The sequence below is a fragment of the Miniopterus natalensis genome, chromosome 2 (assembly GCF_054644295.1).
Source record: "Miniopterus natalensis isolate mMinNat1 chromosome 2, mMinNat1.hap1, whole genome shotgun sequence".
Classification (NCBI taxonomy): domain Eukaryota; kingdom Metazoa; phylum Chordata; class Mammalia; order Chiroptera; family Miniopteridae; genus Miniopterus; species Miniopterus natalensis.
The window spans coordinates 46,239,083-46,265,422 of NC_142082.1; positions in this window are offsets into that span (position 1 = coordinate 46,239,083).

The following is a 26,340-nucleotide window of genomic DNA, read 5'->3' on the forward strand; positions in this document are numbered from 1 at the left end:
CAGATTACAGAATGATGGACTCAGTTTTTTCATTAATTTTGAGTTATGAAGTGTTTGAGTTTGTTGAGCCTCCAACCTTGAATTTTTTAATGGGAAAAAATAAATTCAAAAAAATATTTTATCTTCAATGAATTAATTGTAAATAAGAAAGAAAATAGAATAGATTACAAGTTTTTTTCCATTTTAATATTCTATGTTCCCTACACAGATTAAAACATCATGGTTATAAATATATTACTTTACTATAAATTTCAAAAGATTATTTCACTAGTTTTCTAAAATGCCACAAGCACCAAATCAAATCCCTGTATGTACACAGTAGCATAGCATGTTCACAGGGATTTATATTTATTTATGATTTTGCATTCTTTAATTACAACTAAAATCCATTTTTGGATAACAGTTTTTTTCACTGCACATATATAAACACACATACTTATACACAAACATTTTAATTATTATGTGATCTCTTTTATGGATGTGTATTGTCTGTCTTTACTCAAGCAGAAATGACCTACAGGAGTCAAGAACAAGAAATAAATATCTGTTTTTATACTGTAGGAAAGTTACATATTATATAGAAATTTTATTCCTTATTTAATGTTACTATAAAAATTACTATATAATAGCATCATTCCAAAATAATTTGCATATTTTAAAAATTTTATATAATTAATGATTTCATTGACTGAAAATTGCAAGGTGGCTTCTTTAAATTAAAATTTTCAGTGCACCACTATAATTACTCAGATAAATGGAGGAATTAACAGTTCTTTTCTTAATTTCATTATGCTGAAAGTTTGAGGATTTTGTATGGTTATTAGTCACACAATGACTTTTTTTTATTACACTGTCATCAATTTCCTCATATGGACTAATTAGGCTCACATTATCCTTGAATGCTAGAATAATTGTGGGAAAACAGAGTACAGAATTCTACATTTGAACCAGTATGTTGTGAATTTGACTTTTGTTTGCAAAAAAGTCCTTGTGAATATAAGGATAATGAAAGTTCATTCTAATAATGAGAGAGAGAGAGAGAGAGAGAGAGAGGAAGAGGGAGAGAGAATGAGAGACAGAGAATGAGAGACAGAGCATGAAAGGAAAAAGTAAAACTGTTTTCATCTGCAAATGACATGATATTATATGTAGAAAACCCGAAAGACTACACCAAAACAAAACAAAACCACAAAATACCCACAAACCTGTTAGGACAAATAAATGAACTCAGTAAAGTTAAGGGATGAAAAATAGAAAGTCAGTTGCACTTCTATATACTAACAGCAAACTATCAGAGAAAGAAATTAAGAGATGAGTCTCATTAAATATTGCATTGGAAAAAAAAATACCTAGAAATAAATTTAATGCAAAGAGTGAATGATCAGTACACTGAAAACAGTAAGGCATTGATTGATAGAATAAATTGAAGACGCAAATAAATGGAAAGATATTCTGTGCTCATGGACTGGATGAATTAATATTGTGAAAATGTCCACACTACCCAAATTGATCTACAGATTTAATGCAACCCCTATGAAACTTTCAATATATATATATATATATGGTCAATAAATTTATGACAAAAGAACTAAAGATATACAATGGGAAAAGGAGCATATATTTAGTAAATGGGTTTGGGAAAACTGGACTTTTGCCTTATACTACACTAAAAATTAACTCAACATGGATTAAAGACTATAACATAAGACCTGAAACCATAAAACTGCTAGGAGTAAAATAAGTGGTAAGCTCTTTATAATGGGGCTTGAAAAATAATAAAGTGAAGGAAACATCATCAAATTAGAAGCTTCTGCACAGCAAAAGAAATCATCAACAAAATGACAAGGCAACCTATGAAATGGGAGAAAATATTTGCAAATGATATATCTGAGAAGTGTTAATATTTAAAATGTGTAAGAAGTTGGGGGACATCTGTAATACTGTCAACAATAAAAATTATATGTATCTATGTCATACAACTCAGAAGCAAAAAAATCTGATTAAAAAATGGGAAGCAGAACTGAATCTACATTTTTCCAAAAAAGACATACAAATGGCCAACAGATACATGCAAAGGTGCTCAACACCTCTAATCATTAGGAAAATGTCAATCAAAACTACAATGAGATATCACCTAATACTTGTTAAGATGGCTATAATGAAAAAGACAAGAGATAACAAGTGTTGGCAACGTTTTGGAGAAAAGGGAACACTTTACCCTGATGGAGGGAATGTAAATTTGTGTGACTACTATGGAAAACAATATGGAGGTTCATTAAAAATAGAACTACCATGTTATCCAATAATTTGGTTTGTATCCAAAAAAAAAAAAAAAATTAGAACACGATCTTAAAGAGATATCTGCACTCCCATATTTATTGCAGCATTATTCAAAATAGACATCATATGGAAACAATCTAGGTGTCAGTCAACAGTTGAATAAAGAAAATATTTTATATATAAATGATATTATTCAGCTGTAAAATAGAACATCCTGCTGCTTGCCACAACATGCATAAAACTTGAGGGCATTATGCTAAATCAGATAAGTCGGATAGTAAACAACAAATACTGCATGATATCAGTTTTATGTGGAGTCTACAAAAGCCAAGCTCATAGAATCAGACAGTGTAATGGTGGTTATCAGGACCTGGAGGGTGGGAGAAAAGGGGAGATGTTAGTCAAAGAGTACAAGCTTACAGTTATAAGATAAATAAATCCTGGGGATTTAGTGCACAGCATCCTGATTATAGCCAATAATGCAGGATTATATACTTGAAAGCTGCTGAGAGAGTAGATCTTGAATGTTCTCATCACAAAAAGAAATAATTATGTGAAGTTATGGAGATTTTTACTAACTCCATGGTAGTAATCATTTTGCAATGTATAAGTGTATCTAATCAACAAGTTGCACACAAACTTGCAGAATGTTATCTATCAATTATCTATAAAACTGGGGGAAAACCACTTTACTCAAGTGGTTATGTTGAAAATTAAATGAGATAATACATAAAATATAAACTTATAAAGACATAAAACATGTTACTATTATAATGGTTCTCAACTTCCCATAATAATTCTACAGTTCTCTTTTAAAACAAACTTTGGGACTGTTTTTTTAAGGAAACAAAATATTCCATTAACAGACATTTAAAGATAACCTGCTTATTTAGTTATTAAGAAAGCAAATTTTATGTCAGTTTTAGCAGGGAAAAGGAAAGAATGATAAACTGGCTAACAAAGAGGTCAATAGTTGAAAAATTATACTTGTGATTATGAGTAAAATGCACAAACCTGAATTTTTTTCTATTTTATTGACTAGATGAGAGCGATGCTAGGTATAGAGTCCTGGAAGCTTATAGGTACATACTGTGCTTCCTTTGCTGAGGGAACAATAGAGCCCTATTACAATAAAACCAGGATGGAAATTTTCAGCACCTTGTATAAGAAGCATTTGATTTTATCAATATACAAAACATACATGTGTACAACCTGAAACTTATATGATAAAAATTAATTTTAAGAGCGTTATTTCTATTCAGTAATATCAAGGGGAAAATCCAGTTTGAAGAAGACATTATATGGATAAATTTAGCTCATTAGACTCAAATACAAGGATTTATTTATTTATATATTTGTTTATTTATTTATTTAAATTTATCTTTATTGTTGGGAGTATTACAGGTGTCCCATTTTTTCCCACCAATTGACCTCCTCCACTTTGCTCCCACCCCCTCCCCAGGCCTTCACCTCGTTATTAACTGTGTCCGTGGGTTATGCATATAACTTCTTTGGTTAATCTCTTCCCACCCTCTACCCTCCTCCCCTCTTCCCTCTGAAATAGGATCATCTGTTACATGCATCAATATCTCTGTATCTATTCAGTTCATCAGATTCTTTTGTTCATTAGCTTCTTCTTAAAGAAGACCTTTCAGCTTTTCCTATAGTGCTGGTCTGGTGGTGATGAACTCCTTTAGCTTTTTCTTATCTGTGAAGCTCTTTATTTGACCTTCAATTCTAAGTGATAGCTTTGCTGGGTAGAGCAGTCTTGGTTGTAGTTGCATGTTTTTCATCACTTTGAATATTTCTTGCACTCTGCAGTTTGTGGAGAAATCAGCAGACAGACATATGGGTGCTCCCTTGTATGTACTTAACTGCTTTTCTCTTGCTGCTTTTAAGATTCTCTCTTTGTCTTTAACCTTTGGCATTTTAATGATGATGTGTCTTGCTGTGGGCCTCTTTGGGTTCCTCTTGTTTGGGACCCTCTGTGCTTCCTGGACTTGTAAGTCAATTTCTTTCCCCAGGTACGGGAAGTTTTCTGTAATTATTTTTTCAATAGGTTTTCAATTTCTTGGTCTCTTCCTTCCCCTTCTGACACCCCAATAATACAAATGTGGGGCCTCTTGAAGTTGTTCCAGAGGCTCCTTATGCTATCTTCATATTTCTGGATTCTTTTTTCTTTTTGCTCTTCTGGCTGGGTGTTTTTTGTTTCCTCATGTTCCAAGTTGCTGATTTGATTCTCAGTGTCCTCTACTCTATTGTTAATTCCATGTAAATTATTCTTCATTTCAGTTCCTGTAGCCTTCATTTCAAATTGGTACTTTATTATTTTAACGATTTTCTCAGTTATTTTCCTAATAGTCTGCTTAAATATCCTTATAAACAATATTCTGAACTCTGTAACTGTTAGCTTGCTTGGATCTATTTAATTTAGTTCCTCTTCTAGAGATTTCTTCTGTTCTTTCCTTTGTGACATGTTTCTTTGCCTCCACATTTTTGCTGCTTCCAGGTGTTTATTTCTATGTATCAGGTAGAGCTGCTATGTCACCTGGAATTTGTAGAGTGGCTTTGTGTAGTACGTGTCCTGTAGGGCGCAGTGGCTCAGCCTCCCAGTCACCTGAGCTGGGCCTTCTAGGTGCTCCCCTGTGTGGGCTGTGTGCACTGTCCTGTTGTAGTTGAGCCTTGATTGCTGTTGGTGTCACTGGGAGGAACTGACCCCCTGGCCAATCAGCTGTGAGGACCAGCTGCAACTACAGCCAGAGAGCTGCTGTGCTGGAGACACCCCTATGGAGCAGGATTTACTTCAGTGGAGCTTTGGTGCTCACCTAGTGCACCCCTTGAGTGTCACTCGTGGATGTGGTAGGGTTGTAATCCAGCGTGGTCGAGTCTGACCACCAGGTGCACTGTCCCTGGGGCCTCCTGGGAGGTGACTGAGCCTTGCCCAGGGCCACCCAGCATGAACTACACAGCAAACCGCAGTTGGCTGCTACTTGTGCTGGGCTCGGAGATGCCCAGGAGAGGCCAAGCTATGAGCCAATGCAGCTGCCGCTAGTGCCAGGCCTGGGGCCGCTTATCAAGCTGTATGGGGCCCGCTGCTGCTTGTTTGAGAGATTTTAGGAAAGTCCTAAGCATGAGGCTCGAGAGGCCACTTGCACAGAAAAGCCCCTGGAAATGGCCCGGATGAGCTGCAGGTGGGGAGGGGCGGGGCCTCCGGGAATCACGGGGCGGGGCCAAAGGTGTGAGTCAGGTGCTGGCGATTCAAACATGGCGCCTGCCTGCCGGCTGTGTGCGGGGAGGACTCGCCAAAGGAGCCATGGCCCCCACCAGCCCTTCTGCCTGGGAGGAAGCCGCCCCTCCAGCTCTCGCCCGGATCTCAGGCAGGTTAGTTCCCCCCCGAGTGTCCCGGGTCCCTTCAGGCTGCTGCCCGGCGCTGGGCTCAGAGGGAGCGTCCGAGTGAGTCCGTGCCGGGCCCTTTAGGAGGAGCTGCTGGGGCTCCCGCAGCCTCCGCGACCCTCAGGGACAGTCCCCACTGGTTTCACAGCCCGGAGTTGTGGGGACATCTCTTTCTTGCCCTGGAGCCCTGGGCTGGGGGCCTGCTGTGGGGCTGGGACCCCTCCCTCCTCCGGGAAACCCCCACCGCCGAGACTCCCTCCCGGGTTTCAACCGCGGCACCGGGTGTGGGCCCGCGGCCGTGTCTCTGGGATTCAGCCCCGATCCCCCCGAGTCTCCCCCCTCCTCCCGGTCTCGTTGCTCCTTCAGCTCCCTGGTTGTGGGGCTTCTGTGCAGCCAGATCTCAGGAGGCTCCGAGTGATGGTGGTTCTGTGTTTTAGTTGTGATTTTGATGTCGTTGCTGAGGCGGTGGGTGCAGCTGTTCCCTACACCACCATCTTGTTTCTCCAAGGGTTTTTTAAAAATGTGACCCTAATTTATCCTTTCAAGCCTGCCTCTTTTCTTCCCCCCACATGCAATATATATATAGTGAGTGAAAATTCTGTATTTCGATAACTATAAATTTATTTTTGCAGGTTATTCTAGTGAGAAGTGTGTTTTTAGGGTATCATCTCTCTACCAAACTCAAATTTCAGAAGACTTCCTCTTCTACAATATAGAAAACATAGAAAGTATTACAGGGGAAGGAACATTAAAGTATCCGTAGTCAAATGTATTAATAAAAATTAGATAACTTTTCTATAAACTTAAGAAAGTAAACAAAATGAGCAAAAACACCATTTTTTTCATGAAAAAACTATGCCAAACATGTCACGTTTGTTATTTTTTATTCTCATAGAAATTCTTTAAGAAGTATTCATTTTATTGGTTACAAATTTTCTTAATGACAAATTAAATCATCACAGAACTCTGACATCTTACAAATTATACTTACAATTTTAATTTGTTTGAAATTGGCCAATATGACAGATGAAATTCTAATTGAGCTTGTTAAACTTTAGAACCTAAGTTCAGAATCAGTGCCCCTTTCTGAACATAAATATCCTGATATCTTATGTTTAGTGTCTTACCTCAGCTGAGAATTTATGAGAAGCAGGAGAGAGAGAGAAAGAACACAAACCAAGGCTAGCACAGGAAAAGAACTGACATGCACAGCATATGTTTAGCTAATTAGTGTTAAACAAAAAATAAAAACATAATAAATAAATTCCTGTATAACTTATGGCAACCTTCAAGCCTTTATGAACCAGAATATCAGGCCCAGACACACATTGGTATACATGAGTACTTTTGGAATATTTGGAATATTTTGGAATATCAGCATTGTCAATCTTTCTATCATTTTTTCTACAGATATACATTACTAATGCAATTGGAGAGAGAATATTGACTTGCTCAGCTACACAAGACACCAGGTCTTGCTGAATAGAATTTGATTTCAGTCCCAATACAGAATTACATTATGTATATGCAACTTAGAAAAATATTCACTTATGTAAATTTGACAAGGCAGAATTTGAATGAAAGCTCTTTGGCCTGATATATACACAGGTGGTCGGATTTACTCTAGTAACAGCTACAAAACATATAACAATAATGGACATCAGATCTTCTGTTTAGAATCAGTCCTAGCTGACTTGAGATCTCAGCTGGGCTTAGAGCTTCCTAATATTAGTGCTTGGTGAATATAGGTATGTGTGTTACTCATTTAGAATTATTTCTGGCATAGAGACATTACACATTAAATGTTTATGAAATAAATACTTGAAAGAATGTTTAAATGAATGAATGAATGGGAGTTTGAATTAATGGGCTGAACAAAGTAGCAATACTTCTAATTAGTAATTGCTTATTTTTTTTGTTACATGTTCCATAAATATTATAAAAATAGAGAAAGAATACCATAGGATAAAAAAATTAACAGGCAACAAAAATAATTGTGTTTTATGTGAATAATGAAAATTCTAAAGAGCATGCTAGTGGGATTTATTTATCTGAAATAGTTGAAATAAGAACCATATTGCTAAATAATGACATTAAAATTGTCTGGTAACTTTCAGGAATATCTCCCTATTTTTCAATGTCTAAGATAATTTCCAACTATAATAGTTATTGAACAAACAAATGACTCCATGATGGTAAATAATTTGTCTTAATAGAACAGCTTGATTAGAGATCTCTGAATTAAATTTAAGTCTAGATATCTCACTTTAATATACAAGTTTAAAAAATTAAATTATTGACTTTCTTTTAGATCCTAATTGAAGTAGTAATTGGTCATTGGACAGAATTAACTTGCCATATTTGTTTACTTGGTTAAAAATGTATTTAACTTACTGTGTATTTTTGTTATCTTGAGGAGTCTAAAATATTGAAGTTCAAGGTATTCAGTGTTTTTGAACAAATGAAAAATGGGAATTTTTGAAATAAATTCAAGTATTTTTACCATAACCATAAAATCCATTAGCTATTTCAAAGAGAAAAAAATTACATCTGGCTGTAGATCATTTGGACAGAAGCTTAGGAGGGGAGAAAATCATTTATGTTTTGTGAAGTATTAATCTTGATACTTCCTGGTGAAAACAACAATAACAGCACAAATTCTAAACTGACTTACAAAGCACAGATGGAATTTTTAAAGAATTCTAGGATCATATAAAAAAAAATCCTTTTCTTTCACTCATCACTATCCTCAAAGATTTTCAATAACAGACAAATACTGTAATTATTTTCAAAGGGAACATATGTTTGAAATGCAGTGAATGATTTTTAGAATGCTGTTAACTGTTGAGAATCTCTTAAAAGGAAATAACACACAATATTATTTACATATCAAAGAATTATTGATTAGCTAAATAACTATCAGAGTTGAAAGCTATCTTGGACATTTAATTTTGTTTTTAATATCAGTAAATTAATGCCACAGTTTAATAAATAGCTCAAAAAAGTTTATACAGATAAATAGTAGTTATATTGGGATTAGACCCATGTTTCTGATTTATGACCTAAGTGAATACTAACCTGCCATCAATAATTCCTGCTTATATAATTGAGTTTTGTGATAATATGTTAGTTACTACCTTCATGAAATAAATAGAAGTGAATTATAAATGCTACTTGAAGTAGGAAAATGGATAAAAAGAAGAGGGAATTAAGTATGGCTAACATAATACTTGGGATAAAAGCCATGCTTATTAACTCTTTTTTTACTTGGTAAAAGAGGCTTGACAAGCAAGTCTCAGGGAAAGATGTCTTTGTGAGAAACTGCTGCAGATCTTGGTAAAAGTGAAATTCCAGGGTCCTGAGTAGAGAGACTGAGATCTTTTTAGGATTTACAACACTGGTATCAGAAAACACAAAAGAGGTAATTCTGACTATGAATTATAGGGGAAATGAAGGAATAAAGCAATTTGTATTTGGCTATGAACAACAGTGTTATTCCCTCCCACGTTTAAGAAACTAGAGTCTAGCCCTGATGGTGTCACTCAGTGGTTGAGCACCAACCAGTGAACCAAGGTCACAGTTTGGATTCCCAGTCAGGGCACATGCCCAGGTAGGGGGAATGCAGGAGGCAGTTGATCCCTGTTTCTCGCTCGTCAATGTTTCTATCTCTTTCCATCTCCCTTCATCTCTCTCTAAAAAATTAATAAAAATGTATTTTTAAAAAAGAAAATAATGCCTAAAACTTTATATATGAACATTTTCTGGATTATAGAATCCAAGAATAATTTTAGCTGGGATCACATGGACTTAGACTCAAAAATTTTGAAATGCACTCTAGTAACACTTTAATTTCAAATTGCTGTTGTTAATCCTCACAGGAGGATATTTTTTCCATTGATTTTTTTCGAGAGAGTGGAAGGGAGGGAAGGATGGAGAGAGAGAGGGAGAGAGAGGGAGAAACATCAATGTGAGCAAGACACTTCGATTGGTTGCCTCCCGCACCTGCCCTGAACAGGCCAGGATTGAACCTGCAACCCAGGTATGTGCCCTTGACTGGCAATTGAATCCATGACCCTTTCTTGTGTAGGCTAACACCCTGACCACTGAACCATATGATCCAGGGCTGAATTTCAGGATTTTTAATACAAAATTATTTTTTGGAACTTTTTTGGGAAAAATTATATTCTGAAAAATACACAAACAACATAAAAATAGAAAATTGGTAACTGCAATGATATCACTTTATTACGTATATACACATACACCCACATTTAGGCTTAAAGAAGCTAAACCTACTTTTTTCCTCATGTTGAAATACTACTTAATGTAAACAAATTTTCTGAAAAGTTTAGGAAAATGTGTCAGTAAAATTGTATAGCTACTTATCTTAAAAAGCATGTACATTTAATAAATGCTTTAAATGCATTGATGTGTCAATATTATGACATACTCTATACATAACTCTAAATAACTGGACGTATTTCATTCAATGTAAATCATATGCATATACCTATAAATATACGTATATATGTATATGTAAGGCATTGAAGGGGGAGTGATCAAGTGTGTCAGATGTTGTTTATGACCTGAGTGAGATGGCTAATGTGAAGTGACCAATGAGTTTGGGAAAGTAGAGGTTTTGGTCTTAAAAATAGAAGCTCTTATGAGGGGACTTTGACTAGACAGGAGTAACATGAAGAGTCAAGTTAAAGATGGAATAAGGTTAAATGGGGAATATACCCTGAAGGAGTATATTTGCAAAATACTATTATTGCTATTTTTACATGAAGAAGTGTTGTTTCTTAAGACATCTACTGTGTAGAAATTTTGACTTTTATTCCTAGTAGGGCTGTTTTTCTTAGAATGCTAATAAATATAAACCTTTAGGCATTTATAGGAATATTTTACTGTCCTACACAGAAAGACAAATATATTTTTCCTTCCTTTCAAATTTATGATCCATTTTACAAAGTTGTTAGTAATATTTTTCTTTAATATTTATGTACACCTACTTAATTATATGCCATTAGATAGTTTCCAGCTTTTACAAAGGCAAATCTAATGAGGTAGTTTTTGAAATCAACAGTTTATCTATAGCTTAAAAATCAATTGGTTCATTGAGTTGATCTCTCTCACAACTACTTGGCATTAAACTTTGTCAGCATTCTGCAAGCTATTGGGTTAATGATAACTAGCTAATGTAATTGATTAGTAAATGAGATTCTTAGTCACTCTTACCTGACTTATGAATATTTGACTTTGTTATTTAAAATTACAATTAAGCATCTGACATAATTACACTTCGACATACAAAATAAACACAATAAAATATATATGTTCAATGACACTGTTCATCCTTGGTAGGCATAGTTTCATCATTCATTCTATAAAATACAATTAATGTGGCATGAAATCATGAATTGTGGAAAGAAAAGAAAGGCATTTTAGCATGCATATTAACGCACCTAGCAACAAAGAAAGTATGCAAATCAAGTATATAATGCCACATTTTTTGGGGAAGCACATGTCTTCAGAAATTTACACCCATTAGAAATACCCTAAACATAATCATTTCATCTCAAGCCTCTGTAGGTTATGACCGTTTTAAAACAAGGCAAAGGTATGTATCATGCATTCAAATATTTTAGACAAGTCTTTAAAAAATAATGGTCTGCTACTACATTCACAGTTAATATTGAACATTAGATATTGTATGGAAATACATGGCCTAATTTAGAGTAGCTTGTCAACTTTCTACAATGCTATCTATATGATACTGATACGTTTTCACTTAATTCATTTTAGCGGATTAAATATGTGTGATAGTGTGATAGAGCTCTAAAGATAGATGTGTCTTTCTGATTTATATGATAAAGTTTCTCATAAAATGTACACAAAGGAGCTTTGTTTCTGAAATGTAGTGAACTAGTAATCACAAGACCTAAATGATTTTTTTTTTTGAGGGCCTTCTTCAATATTGCTATTTGGAAGAAACATTTAATGAATTCATCAGGATCCAACACCTATTGTTTCTGTTTGTGCACATACCACATTCCTGCACAGATTTTCAGTCTCACAGTGCTAGATCTTGTCTGGTATAACCCTTGAGGTCTTCAGTTCCTTATTTTGAATCTCATATCTTCCTCGGGTCCCTCTTGCCTTAAAAGTAGGTTTCTCCACATTTGACTCTTAATATTCTCTTTGAGGCATTCCTGTCTCTTAAACACTTAGTTGTAGGCAACAGGCACTCTTATATTAGCCCCAAACACACAAGATGGTCAGTTTAGCTCCACATAACCTCCCTTCTACATAGATAATATGAGAGCAAATAGATTAAAAATTGAGATATTATTATACTTTAGTATTAAAAGGGAAAACAAAGAGTCAGATAATGGAAAAGTAATACCTTATGATAAAATAACATTTAATTGGGGTAAGAAAAAACATCAAGCCATAGCTGGATGGCTTTTCAGAGGTTGTACTTAAGTTTAGTCATATTATTACAAACAGTAAGAGCTAATCAGTATTGTCCTGGAGACAACACTATGTTTGGACACAATCCCACTCTAATTTAACAATGCCTGGTGACTACTTGGACTTTATGTAAATTGAATCTATGTGGACCATATCAGTATGAGAATAAAGATGAGGCTGTATTATTTGTAAAAGGTTTTTCCTCTATGAGTCTTTCTGCTACAGAAAGAACTCCAGATAAAGTCAAAATACGTGTCAATTATTTTTATGAACTTTTAAGTAGATTTTTGTCATTTACTTATCAACAAAATCTTCTCAGCAGCATTATTTTCCATTAATTCTATTAATAGCACGCAACTTCGCTTTAGTGGTGTTTCCTTTTGGTACTATCTCTTGACTAGTGTATTAGGTGTCTTGGGCTTATTCACTTAGAGTTGTGGGTCCTATTACCACCAAGGCTCCTTCCACACACTCACACTCCAAACAACAGCAAGGAGTAAGAGCTGTCCTGTTGAAGGCCTCAGTATGCCAATGCCAAATTTTGTTTCAGAATCCTTCTTTATAGAAAGCTTCTGTAATTTTAGAAAATGTTACTTCCATTTTTGTTATTTCCATTAGGTAAGTACCAAACTATACCCTTTTTGTATCCTAGTGTTTTCAGAGTAAAGTTATTAAACATACAAAGGGGACAGTATCCTATGATGACAGACATGGTCTTGCATTCTGCCTCTGAAACTCCTTATACTTCCAAGATTAGCATATAAACTTGCAAGAAGAAAGATCAGAGAAGTTTTAATTAGGTCTTAAGCCTAGATTCTAGCTTCCAATGTTCAGTGTATGACCCAGAAAACAGCTGAGTACAAAATTTAAAAAATATCTAATTTCACTGTTATGATCACAGATTGTGTTTTTTTTATTTTGGGGTTGTTTTTTTTTTTTTTAATATTCTTTAATTGAAGGGAAAATTTTCCTACAATATGAAGATATGATAATCATAAGGGAAATAATAACTCTTTTGAATTGAATGTGCTTAAATCTAAGAAGTAAACAATACCAAGAGGTATGATCTAAGAAATTAATATTTTAATTTGTTAAAGGCAAATTGAGCAATGCATTCAATTTCTTTAACCTTTATATGACTTAGAAACATTTTTTTCAGCTGAGATAAGCTATAAAAAATGTCATATAGAAACAGGGGAAATCTTTTTTTTTTTTTTTTTTTTAGTGTCCAGCTTAAGCTTTTATTTTTTATTCTTTTATTCCACTGTTAAAATTTCCCCAACTCCTGTGGCTAGAAATGACAATCCTTCTAATATTGAAGTGCTTTATATTTGCTTTATGATACTTATGTCTTCTACCCCATGTTAGACTCGTCAAGGTGCATGTCTTATTTTTCTGGGATTGTAATCTCTTTGGAATAATTTTTTATTTTATTTATTTGTGTATGCTCTATAGCACTTCAAATGGCATCCTACATATTACAGTGTTTGACAATATTTGATGAATGAATGAATGAATGAATGAATGAAGGAGTGAATGAAATATAGTGGAGAAATTTAGAGGCACATCATAAATAAAAAGACTAGAATGAAATTGTGCACTCCACCTCCCTTTTTGTTTTCTGTTTCAGTGTTGGTTTGGTAAGGTGCTAAAAAACCCAAAACTGACTTAACCATAAGGACAATTATAATTAGAGGTTTTTTTCTACATGAAAATTATTTCTCTTTTGTTTAAGACATACTTGTCTTCACAAAAACTAACAAGAAAGCCATGTCCTGAAAAGGGAGAAAATGCAGTTCATCTTTTTGAAAATAGCTTTTAAAATTTTTAATTTAATTATATTATGGTTTCCCTTCTTGCAAAAGATCTCAAAGTTTAACCTTCATTAGGATGACCTGAAGGGCTTGATAAATAAATTCCTGGGCCCCACCCCTATAATTTCTGAATTATTAGGCCTGGGAAGGAACTTGAGAACTTTTTTCTCACAAGTTCATAAGTTCTTGTGATGGTACTAGTCCAGAAACTATACTATCCCTACCTCAATGTACCATCATAGGAAGCATCCAAACAAAAGTCTTTTAAGGCTGAAAAATTTCTCTTGCATGCAGAATTTAAAATTTTCTGGAAATCACTCAGAAAATATGCAGTGGCTGATTTATATCTGATATACCTTAATAGATGCTTCCCCTTAAAATACTATGTGGAAGTCTATAAAAAGTAATTGCTAACTTTGTAGAGAAAACACTTCAGGAATTAATTTGCTAAAAAATGCTAAGGTCCATCTGAAAGATACAATGGTCAAAGTTACTATTATCATAAAGAAAATAGCTCATTGTTCTTATGTCTCTGGTAGAATGGAGATAGGATGCTGATAAAAATTAGGCTCTAAACCTCAGTATTTTAGGATGAAAAAAACATTACTAATGAGGTATTCATAATCACAAATTTTAATAAAATAATGCATAAATAAATCTATATTTTTATGTAGACAAAATTATAAAAAGTTTTATAGTTTCAGTTTAAAAGCAATTGTAATAAATGTTAGTTTAGTGAAATGCATTTATGTACATAAATTTCACTGCATGTTTCTCTTAATGTCCCTAATTGAGTCCTCTTGAGGTTGCAACTCCTTTGCTTATTCTCTGAGGATTTTTTTTTTTTAGAATAGAAAACTATGAGAATAGTAAAAACACTTTGGGTGCCTCACAGTCATGGGTAACAGAAGGGAATTCAAAATACTTTAAAGAATTACAGAATAAGAGCTAATATGCCAATTGTTGTATCACTATTTATTTGGATAATATATAATGAAATTAAAATTCTATTTTAAATGTAATGTGTTGTTTAAACTTTCATGATTAATTGCTTTTCTTCATTTTCCACATTGTCTTTTAAATAACTGAGTGGGAAAAAATTATTTAGGTCCAACAAAAGCAAAATCCCAGTCCAGTTCTATCAAAACTAATCATCTCTTTTTTTATGTGACTTTAATATTAATAATGCAAATAATCTTGCCTATATACAGAGTTCCCTGAGAGCAGGATATTTATTATTTTCACTTTTATGTTTGCTGATAGTACTTCTTAATTATAGCATTCATCTATTTTTTTAAAAAAGTCTTGACTTTAAGTAGCTCTTCAATTATCTTTTCATTTCTCTCTTCTCTTTATTGCAAAATTGAACGAAAGAATTGTTTATACATTTCTTCACATCATTGTCTTTTTCATTCCTCCATTCACAATAATCAGGCATTCTCTTCACTCCTCCATTAGAGCTGTTTTACCAAGTTCACAAGAACTTGACTAAGCCAAACACAATGGCTAATTCTAAGCCCTCAATGTATTGGGTTTTCAGCTATATTCAACACAGTTCATCACTCTTGTCTTCCTATATTAATTTTACTTGGCATGTGGAACACCATTATACTCCTGCCTCCCAATACCATCCCCTTTGCTGGCCTCTGATCTTCTATACCTATAAATTTAGTAGCCTTAGAGCTTGACTCTGATGTTTACTCTGCAGGCCCAACTATCTTTCTGAACTCAAAACTTATTTATTAAACTGTCTTCTTTTCTACGTCATTTTGATATGTATTGGCATCAAAAACAGATTTTGTCAAAAAAAAACCCCAAAAATCCAAGAAATCTTCCCTTCCAAACTATAAAAAGTATGTTCTCTAAGGATAGGATCTTGTTAAATGTCATATACAAAAAAAGATTGAGAGTGGAACCTCTAATACAGTATTTAAGGAATAAAACCTAAAGCTACCTACACACACACATACATTATGAAACTGTATCTAAAAAATAAGTAACTTAGTTCAATCTAGACGATATTGGATCTTTTCCAATTTCAACTCAACAGAGATTTAATCAAAACAAAACATAAAGATATGACAATTTAAATGCAGCAATGGGTGGGATTTGAAATAGCATGAAATCACCGTGAAGAGCATTACGTGATGCAGAGCCAGGATTCAAAAGAAGAAAATGATTGATATTGTCTCAGAGGCTTTTCCCAAAGATAAGATATACTTGGCTAAAAGGTTCAGGAATTCATTATATAGAATCTTATGAAATATTTGAAATATAAAACCTATTTAAATTATATATACACATATATATATGTATATATATACCCCTCCATGTGATTTCAGTCTTTTTTTTTTAAGTTTATAAGATCTTTGTGATAGAAATCTTTTAGATATTAATAACAATAATTATGGATACTATAAATCCAACTGCAGGTAAAAATATGCTACACATTTTGGATACCCAGTTAAGCAGAATCTCTTTCAAAGGCAGACTTTGCAAAGACTTGTTCCTAAGTGTCTTTACACAATACAATACTGATCAAATTAGTGACATAACAATCGACTCTCACAAAATATGTATTCGCATGAGCTGTTTCCAATTCAAATGCCAGATATCTGTACTTAAGAGTCTGCCACTGTTATCTGCTCATATAAGTTTTATATTCTAGACTATATCATAGTAGAAAAAAATAGAGTGCACACATACACATACCTACACACACACACAAACATACACACATTATAAAACTTTATCTAAAAAATAAGTAACTTAGTTCAATCTAGATGATATTGGGTCTCTTCCAATTTTAATTCATCAGAGATTTAATCAGATCTTAGTTGTTTTACTGTGAATATTCAGAAGAGTGTTTTAATTTTCTGAGCTATTAAATGGGATAGATGAAGGCAGAGGGAAATTTTTTCAAAAGGAAATATAAAAGAATCTGCTTCTGCCTTTCCTCACCTCTATTACAAATAAGAAATCATCATTCAATTTGAAAAGTATTTCTCCTTAATAGCATTCTATTCTGCTCTACTTATTAAGTTTTTTGGGGAAAAATTAATGGTATCAAGGGCTGGGCTTGTAGATAAGTAAGAGCCATTCCTAATTTCAGTTCAGGAAGAAGCGGCTGCATTCACTCCCTTTAGAAGATTCAGAGCACCCTGAAATGCATGTTGGCCGCTGTGTGGTGTGCTATTAGCTGTTGTACTTTCTTTGCTATTTCATGAGCTTAGGGTACTCATTTCAGGATATAGAATGTTTAGCCCTTGCAGGTTTCAGGACATTAGCCCTCAGGCGGATAGAAATGTGTTCTGGAGTCTGAATATGTCTTTATGCATCAGCATCTTTGGTAAATAATTTCTTGCCATCTATTTCCCATCCACTCTGTGCATTTGATAGAATAAGGGAAGTACAGGATCATTGCAGTGACACACTGAACATCTTTGTCATTTTCTTGGCAGTTTTCCATTGGAAAATATCAAGCATATTTTAGGTTTAATCTCCAAAACCATTTTAGTTTTGTAATTATTGTCATCCTCAGCAAATTAATCCCACACATGCCTTTGTCTGTCATGTGAACCATGCAGAAATGCTGAATTATGTCACCTCTATAAATGGGACTCTTGGAAGAAGAATTAAATGCTAAGGGTGATCAGTCAGAGAAAGCGGCAACTCGTCTGGTTCAATGATTAAAGTCTGGGCCTGAAAATAAGAATTCCTAGGTTCTATTTGTGGCTTTGCTATCAATTTGCTATATGACTTTTAGCAAGACTTTCACCAGGAATTAGTTTTCAGATATGGACTTTAGCAAAAAATATAGAGAGAGAGACCTTCAAAACCTAAGGAAAATAATCATTTTTCTTTCTTAGAAATATTATCAGCTTATTAGAAATGCCTTTGAGAGAGTTTTTGCCAATCTCAATAAAAGAAATGTTATATGTCAGTTCACTTGATAATCAAAACATTAGCTGAATAAATTTTACTTAGTTGTTGAATTCTATCCTACAGACAGTTCGAATAGGCATTCTGACTGTCAGTTTCAGTTTAGACACTATTGTATATAATAAGAATCTCCAAAGAACTTTCATAAATCATTCAAAAATCAAATGGTATTTGGGAAACAAGCTAAGACTCAAAACAAAGCAAACGGCTTTCAGTATCAGATTGATTTTCCCACTAATTCTCTACTTTTATGGCCATGTTTGGACCATGACACAGCTATGTCCTTCCTCTTGCAAGCTCCTCACTGTCAGTTTCACTGCCCAACTGGAAGTAACTGTACCTCCTAATTCACACAAGAGAGATTTTTCCAGATGATTTGTTTGGGATTACTGTTGTTTTCTTTATTGGTTTTTAAATCTTTTAAAAACTATATTTAAATATTTTATTGGCATTTCCTTTCAAACTACAAAAGCCATATCTGCTTAATGATGGAAATAGGTCCCACGAATATGTACAAAATACAAAGTTCGAATCTACTTCTGTACTATTCAATTCCATATTCATCTCTACATTTTTTCTCTATGTATAAGAAAATGGTATATGCACAAACAGACAATTTTACTTAACAAAAATGGGATTATAAAACATATATTTTGGCAATTTTTTTTTTTTTTTTACTTCTTAATAGGAGAGAACTTTATCAAGGTGTATTATTCAAAGTTCTCCGGAGTAACAGTATCAATAGAGTGAGTGTGTGTGTGTGTGTGTGTGTGTGTGTGTGTGTGTGTGTGTCTAAGAGAGAGAGAAAAAGAGAGAGAGAGCTATTTTAAGGCTTTAGTTCATGTTGAGAAAGGCAAGTCCAAAATTTGCAAGGTTAGCCAACAGGCTGGAGAGCGACAGAAGAGTTGTAGTTTGATCTAATGGCAATCTGCTGGCAGAATTTTATCTTTTTCCAGCTAAATCAGTCTTCCTATTATTAAGACCTTTGACTGATTAGATGAGAGTCACCGACATTATGGGTAACCTGGTAATCAGCTTATTTAAACTCAACTGATTTAAATGCTAATCTCATCTAAAAAGACCTTCAGAGAAACACCTAGAATAATATTTGACTAAATGTCTGTGTACCATCACCTAGCCAAATTGACACATAAAATTAACCTTCATAAAGGGTCTACTATATTCCAATTTTTGCTAAGCACTTTACTTCAATTATTTCATTTAATGATAAAAGCAACCCTATGATTTAAGGAATTTATTATTATCCTCATTTCATTGACTAATAAGAAAACTCAGGCACAAGGAAACTAATACTTTGCCCAGTGATGGAGCCAGTATGTCAGAACTAGTATGTAAACTAAGACTCTATGGCTCCAGAACTCATGATTTTAATTACAATGCTCTACGGCTTCCCAGTAGATTAGTCTGCACATGCCTGCATAACAGTACACACAGAAACCACTTACTCTGCTTGGCAGGACTTCATTTTCCAAACTGTGGAAGTGATTGAGATCTGGAATACAAAAATTTCAATTTAGGCATGTCATTGTCTCCCATGCTTTAGTATTCTTTCCTATATAATGAAGAAATTAATGAGTAATCTACCAAAAAGAGAGTGATAAGATTAATGAAAAGACAGTACATGCAAAGTGCTTAAGTTACACATGGTACAGAGTAATCATACTAACAATTTTGTTATTTTATTTTTTAAGTATATTCAAACATTCCTTTTTTGACAGTCATACATGTTTTTATCAGCTGCTTGCCACGATAAATATCTCACTAACCATTTTTTCCACTTGATGGTAGTTTTATTTCTGTAGAATAGGTTCACAGATAAGAGTAATTCCCCCTTTCAAAGTGTTAATTCAATGACTTTTAGAATATTCATATATTCACAAGATTGTATTGTTTAATCATTGTCACTGCTTAATTCCAGATAGTCTCACCATCCCCCAAAAGAAGCCCCTTGTCTATTAGCCATCACTTCCCATTTCTCCTCCCTAAAGGCCCTGGCAACCACCAGTAATCTACTTTCTGTCTCTATAGATTTAGATTTGTCTTTGCTAGACATTTCATAAAAATGAAATCATATAATAAGTGGCCTTTTATGTCTGGCTTCTTTCACTCATATAAGGTTTCAAGATTCACCCATGGTAAGAATATATCAGTACTTCATTCCTTTCTGTGGCTGAATAATATCCTACTGTATGGATGTACCGCTTTTGTTTGTTCATAACTTCATGGGCATTTGAATTGTTTGCACATTCAGCTGTTATACATAGTAACCTGATGAACAGTTATGTAGAAGATTTTGTATGAACATGTTTTAGAATCACTTGGGAATATACAAAAGAATGAATTGTCATATTTTTCTTTTCCAATTGTAAGGATTACATGCTTATCAGCCATATGTGAAAATACTGATTTTTGTTGTGTTTTGTTTATGACAAATAATTTAATATTTTTTCCAATTTTTTGCTTAAGGAATATAATTAATGGGAATAGAGGTTAACAATATATATTCAATCAGAGAATAATATGAGTATTTTACGTATTTAATCATATTTTATGTTCACAACATTCCTGGGAATTTTATCAGATATGATTGTTGTATGATAAATATTCATTTTCCCAATTATCAGATGAGAAAATTAAGACTCAGAAATAATTTATCCAATATCTCTCAGCTAAAAAAAAATGAGAACAGTGTTTGAGAATAGGTATAACCAATCTATGTGATCCAAGTTGCTTTGTTTATTTGAAATGTAATTAGGCAACTTGTGCAAAGCAGCACAGTTTGAAAAGTGGTATAGATAGGGCTCAAATCCAATGCTTTCTAATGCCAAAGTCTCTCTTGACTGTATAAATTGTGTGAATTTCCAAAGAAAACCTTTTCCTCTCTTTCTGCACAGAAATGGTGGTCTTACCTTCTATGTTTCTCCTTAAAGAAATATGTAACATATAAGGTTGAACCTTTCACTACTTGGAGAAAACTCTGTTGATTACTGTGAAGCCTCCCTGTGGCCAGTATTCACATTCCAGCACATTCTGTTGTACTGTTATTGTTTGCCGGGTCTTGTTGCAATTCTACCTTCATCCGATTCCATTGGAGAATCCCTCTGAAACATTTTGATGAACCCATTTGCAATTGTCTATATTTCTAAGTGATTTTTTTATCAGCTCTTAATCTTACTTTTACCATGGTTACCTGAACTGACATGCTGTGCACTTAGATGATAGCTTTGAATAAGAAGTTGTGAAATAATACAGTTTAATTATAACAATTTAATTTTGACAGCATTTAAACTCTGTACTAAATATAACATCTGGGTTATCACTGTACTCCAGGTTATGGTGGAATATGATTTTCTTCAATGACTGAGAACATTACTATAGTTTTGTTTCTTTGGTCAAAAAGCCCTCAGAAATCATTGAGATTCTCCTACATTTTATTTGAGCATTTATTTATTTATTTATTTATTTATTTATTTATTTATTCATTTATTTATTTTTAAAAATATGTCTTTATTGATTTCAGAGAGAGGAAGAAAGAGGGAGAGAGAAATAGAAACGTCAATGATGAGTCATTGATCAGCTGCCTCCTGCACGTTCCCCACTGGGGATTGAGCCCACAACCCAGGCATGTGCCCTGACCGGGAATCAAACCTTGATCTCCTGGATCATAGGCTGATGCTCAACTGCAGAGCCATTCCGACCAGGCGGGTATTTATTTTTAATAAATAAATAAAATAGAAAACTATGAACATAATTTTAAGAATCTTATCTTGCTATTTCTAGTTCTAAAGAGGATATTACCTCCATCTCCTTCCTTCTACCTGGTGCTTTCTGTGGGATGAAGGATAATTGTCCTATTCTCTGGATCCAGCATCTGTTGGTTGATACTACCACTTAATTTGGGGGCAGATATACTAAATCTGAAAGCAGTAAGCATTCTCTTCTGAGGTTCTGTGGCCATATTGCTGTTTCGTGCTCAGGCATGGTAGGTGAACCTTAGGCAGGGCTAGCCTTCTGAGGGCCTATTCAGTTCTCTTTGCCCTTTGCTCTAACTTTGCCATTTGCCGTTGGGATGAGAGAAGAAAGGCTGGTCTCTTTTTTGTCTGCTGTTTAAGAAGGAAAGACTTAGGTGTTATTTTGTTCTGACACCCTTGTCTCACTCTCAAATTCATTTTAGCAAGTAATTTTGCCAAATATGAAATGAACATCACATAAAACCTTATCTCTAACAGACTCACTTGTTAATCTACTTTGACCACTAATCCATGTACATTTAGGAAAGAAATAAAGCACCAAAACCAAAAAATATGGAATTATTTAATTTCTCATGCTTCTGCTTTCTTTTACTAAGTTAACTAATCACATACATATTAAGCTAGATAAACTTAGCTTAATGTAGTTTTTGTTCAGCATTATTTTACATAAGCAATACTTAAAAGTTTAGCGATACAAAATCTGTCCTTAAAATTAACTTAAATATTAAAAATGTGTATCTAAGGAATCTAAGGTTTTGGCAAGAATCTAACAGAAATCTGTACCAAAAGGTTTATTGACATTTTGGATGTAGCTTTTTCAAGAATGAAATAGAAGTAGTTCATCCAGAGAAATGTCAAAACCTCATAGTTTAATAATGAAACTAATGAATTAAATATTATTAGATAGTTCAAGTAGGCAATTACTATTTACTGTTTCCTGTGTTAAGGAATTATTACAGGAAGGAAGGCTGGGAAAAGTTTTAGCTGCTTAGTTTGCCATTCTACCTCCTCCTCAGAGACTTGATTTGCAATCAACAGTTATGTAAATTTATCAGATTAGACTTTCAGAACTAAATTTCCAATAATATATGCAGCCATTACCTGAGTAAAACTGACAAAATGTCAGAGAGAGAAACAAGGTAGAGTAATTAGCAAAATGGTGGGGATCTGAAAGCAATTAAAATTGAGAAAGCCTTTATTTTTCCTAAGGTTGCAGTTTTCTAGCATATAAACAGAAAGGAAAATTTCTATGGACCATTAGATTAGTCCAGTTAGGATGGAGAGAATGCTGTATGGCATTCCTAATTTAACATACCACCTAATTTAAAAGTCCCTGATAACATATAATCATGATTATTTTAGCTATACTTTGTGTTAAAAAGAAACTTAACATTATTTCCAGGATTTTACTTTGACTATTATAATTATACCAATAACAATCTTTTTTATTAAATAAATCTCCTATTATAGGTATAAAAAATGTTAATTGTATTTCATCTTAACAGGTACCTGACTGAAGTGACAACATCACCATTGATGCTATGATTTTCTTATTGTGGTAAATCACCATTATACAGCATTTACTAACTCAGAAGCAAGGCCAGTGGAAGTTAGAATATATACATTTTGATGTAAAATTTTGACAATTTTAAAGTGTATAAATAAGGTTATCATGTATGTACATATTGTATTCATTTCTATAAAATGCAGGTACAAAATTGTGAGTGCATGTGCTGTTTAAGTAAACCCTTTTCCTACATTAAGGAATTTTTTTATATATTTGATAGAGGTTACAACCTGAACAAAATTCATTTGCACAACAAAATGCAAAGTTCCTCCTAATTTTATATATATATTTTTCTACTTTAAAGACTCATAATTAAGGGAGAAATGTATAGGGAGAAACAAAATCCTGTTTAATCTTTGACCCTTCATTGTTACTCCTATCTCCATTGTATATTGTATGGGTCTTAAAAATTGCCATGTTTTAATTTTTCCTTTTGGAAAATGTAAAACATTTTTGATTTATTTTTTAATGATTTCTGTCCTTTTTAGTCCCTCCTATCTACCCAGTGACAGTATATTGCCAACATTTTACAAAATACTAGACTATAATTTACACTGCTTTGCTTTATTAGTGTCTTAAACTTTTAAACTCAAAAACAACTAAAAAACATGCTCTGAATTACCATCAATTGGGAAAGAGCTTAAGTAAACTTTTGCATGAAGTTATATTAAATAACTTTATATATTTTTTTCCAAATGGGTATTTTTAATTTTAAAATAGCGATTTCTTTAGCACACAGAGTGGGTTACAGTGTCAGAATTTCTCGTCTGCAGAAGGCTTATAGAAGATGGGAAAGATATTTTGGCCAGCAAACCTCTCAAGTTGCATTCTATAATTGTGCATAATAATATTATTAATAATAACTCATTTTAATCAGGCACTTAATGTAGTCCTTATTCATTATAAGCATTTACATATTTTATCTTAATTAATTTTCACAGTAATACTATGAAATAGAGGTTTAAAACAAATTCTTTACTCTCTTGCTGCATGTCCTCAAACCCCAGGTAGTTAATGTCTCCCAAAATCTTGGAGCTTCCATACCATAGAGCAATTGATTTAATAGCAGAAAATTAGACAGTACATTTCAAAAAGTACAGATAAGCAGCACTCTCAAAACTCTGGCCTTTTGCATCCGTAACTGCTTTTCCAAATTTTATATCATGAGATTAGAAACTCCTTTACATGCTTTGTTGTCAGAATTTTTAGTTTGGTTTTACTCTTCAATTCAATTTATTTGAATCGACCCCATGATCCTGATCATCCTGATCACTTTATTTAACATTTCTTAATCACTGATGAGTTTGAATATTTAGCAAACTTAATTTAAATAAATTTTTGTTACAGAAAAAAATGGTATGTTATATTTTTAGACAGTAATAGTTTTTTTTTGTAATTATATTCAGGCAAAAAAAAACAATTTTCTAAGAGGTCATTAATAATAGAATTTATTCATAATGAACTTTTGTACTAAGATTATTTACATACACAGCTAAATATTTAAAGACTTTATCATGATTGATAGAGGTAAAAATAAGCAAAATAACAAATAACTCAGGCTAACCTTAATAAAAATTGGTAGGATAGAACAAATTTAAGTATGAAAAAAGGTAAGGAAAATTGTATCTTCCAGAAGACAGTCCCCAACCCCACATTAAATATATACCCTTTATAGGGAAAATTTGCCTCATTGACATATTGATTATTTAGAATTAAAGTTTCATGAGATACTGCTGGTGCAAGAAGGACACCATGATTCTCCTTTGTCCCTCTGAAAACAGGAAATAAATCTTCCATGTAAAAAGTACCCACCTTGCACTAGGATATAGAGAGATAGCCTTAACACCAGAGATAAGAAATTCAGGGCCAAAAGGCTTGCAGAAACAAATTGTGTTCCTTCCTTAATAATTGACTACCCCAAGCCCAAACTCTGCTTAGATTCCTCACTAATTAAACATCAAAGCCTAAGTTTCTTTGCCGTGTCAAATTCTCACAAATTTATCGGTTTTGTTTTTTTTTAACCTAAAGTATGAAAGCTGCCTGCTTTGGTCATTTCTTTAGGTCTCATATCTCTGAAACCCCCATATGTACAAAATTAAAGTTGATTTTATCTCTGGTTAATAATAATGTCTTGATTTTTGCAGTAGATTTTCTTGTCCCATCACATCTATATACATATTGATCTGAAATAAATGGTAGCCACACCCTTAGTCCTCTAGAAAATATACAAAAACTATGGCTGCTACCATTATAATAACCTGGTCATTATATAACAAGAAAGGAGTGAAAGGGGAGACCTAAGAATATAGGCATGCCATTTACACAGCTTTGCCAAAAAGCTGCATTTAATATTCTCCAACTCTGTTCCCCACTGATTGATGGGGCAAGGGATTAGACAAAGACAACTTAGATGCATGCCCCATAAGGCCTGAATGACTTGGGAAGCAAATTGCCTGTCAATCACACCTGCAAACAGGTAACTGGCCAGGATAGGCATGGCCACTGCAAGTCTGTGAAATCTAAATATATAAACTTCTAGACAAAAGAGTTTCTCTCTCTCTCTCTCTCTCTCTCCCTCTCCTTCCTCACCTCCCTCCCCTGCCCTTCTTTCTCTCTTGGCTCCAAGGCCCCAGGCCCTCCTTTGACCCCCTGCTGTAGGGGGCTGCCCTCCTCTGTGCCCACATGGCTCATGACCATTTTGGGCTCCACACCTGGACTGATGTACTTTAATCTGACCTGAATGCTGACCCACACCCATTGCAACATGAAATTGAACCTCTGGGCACTGGCCTTACTTCTGACTTTGCTGAACTCCCAGCTGCCCCTCTTCCAGGACTGGCTTAAGTAAGGGACAGGGGACTTTGGAACCCAGGAAATGTAGCTCCATGCCAGTAAAGCCTTCTCCCACATCCCATCCTCCTGTGCATTTTCTGAAGATATTACAAGAGCCTCATTTCCACTTGTGTCTGGGAAGTCTGGACCATTCATTTCTTTAGTATCACTGTGTAGCAATGATCAGTACTCTTTGGTGAATAAATATTGTATGCATCAAATTGTACAAACTGCCACATATTTATGAGACATGAGTTTTTGATCC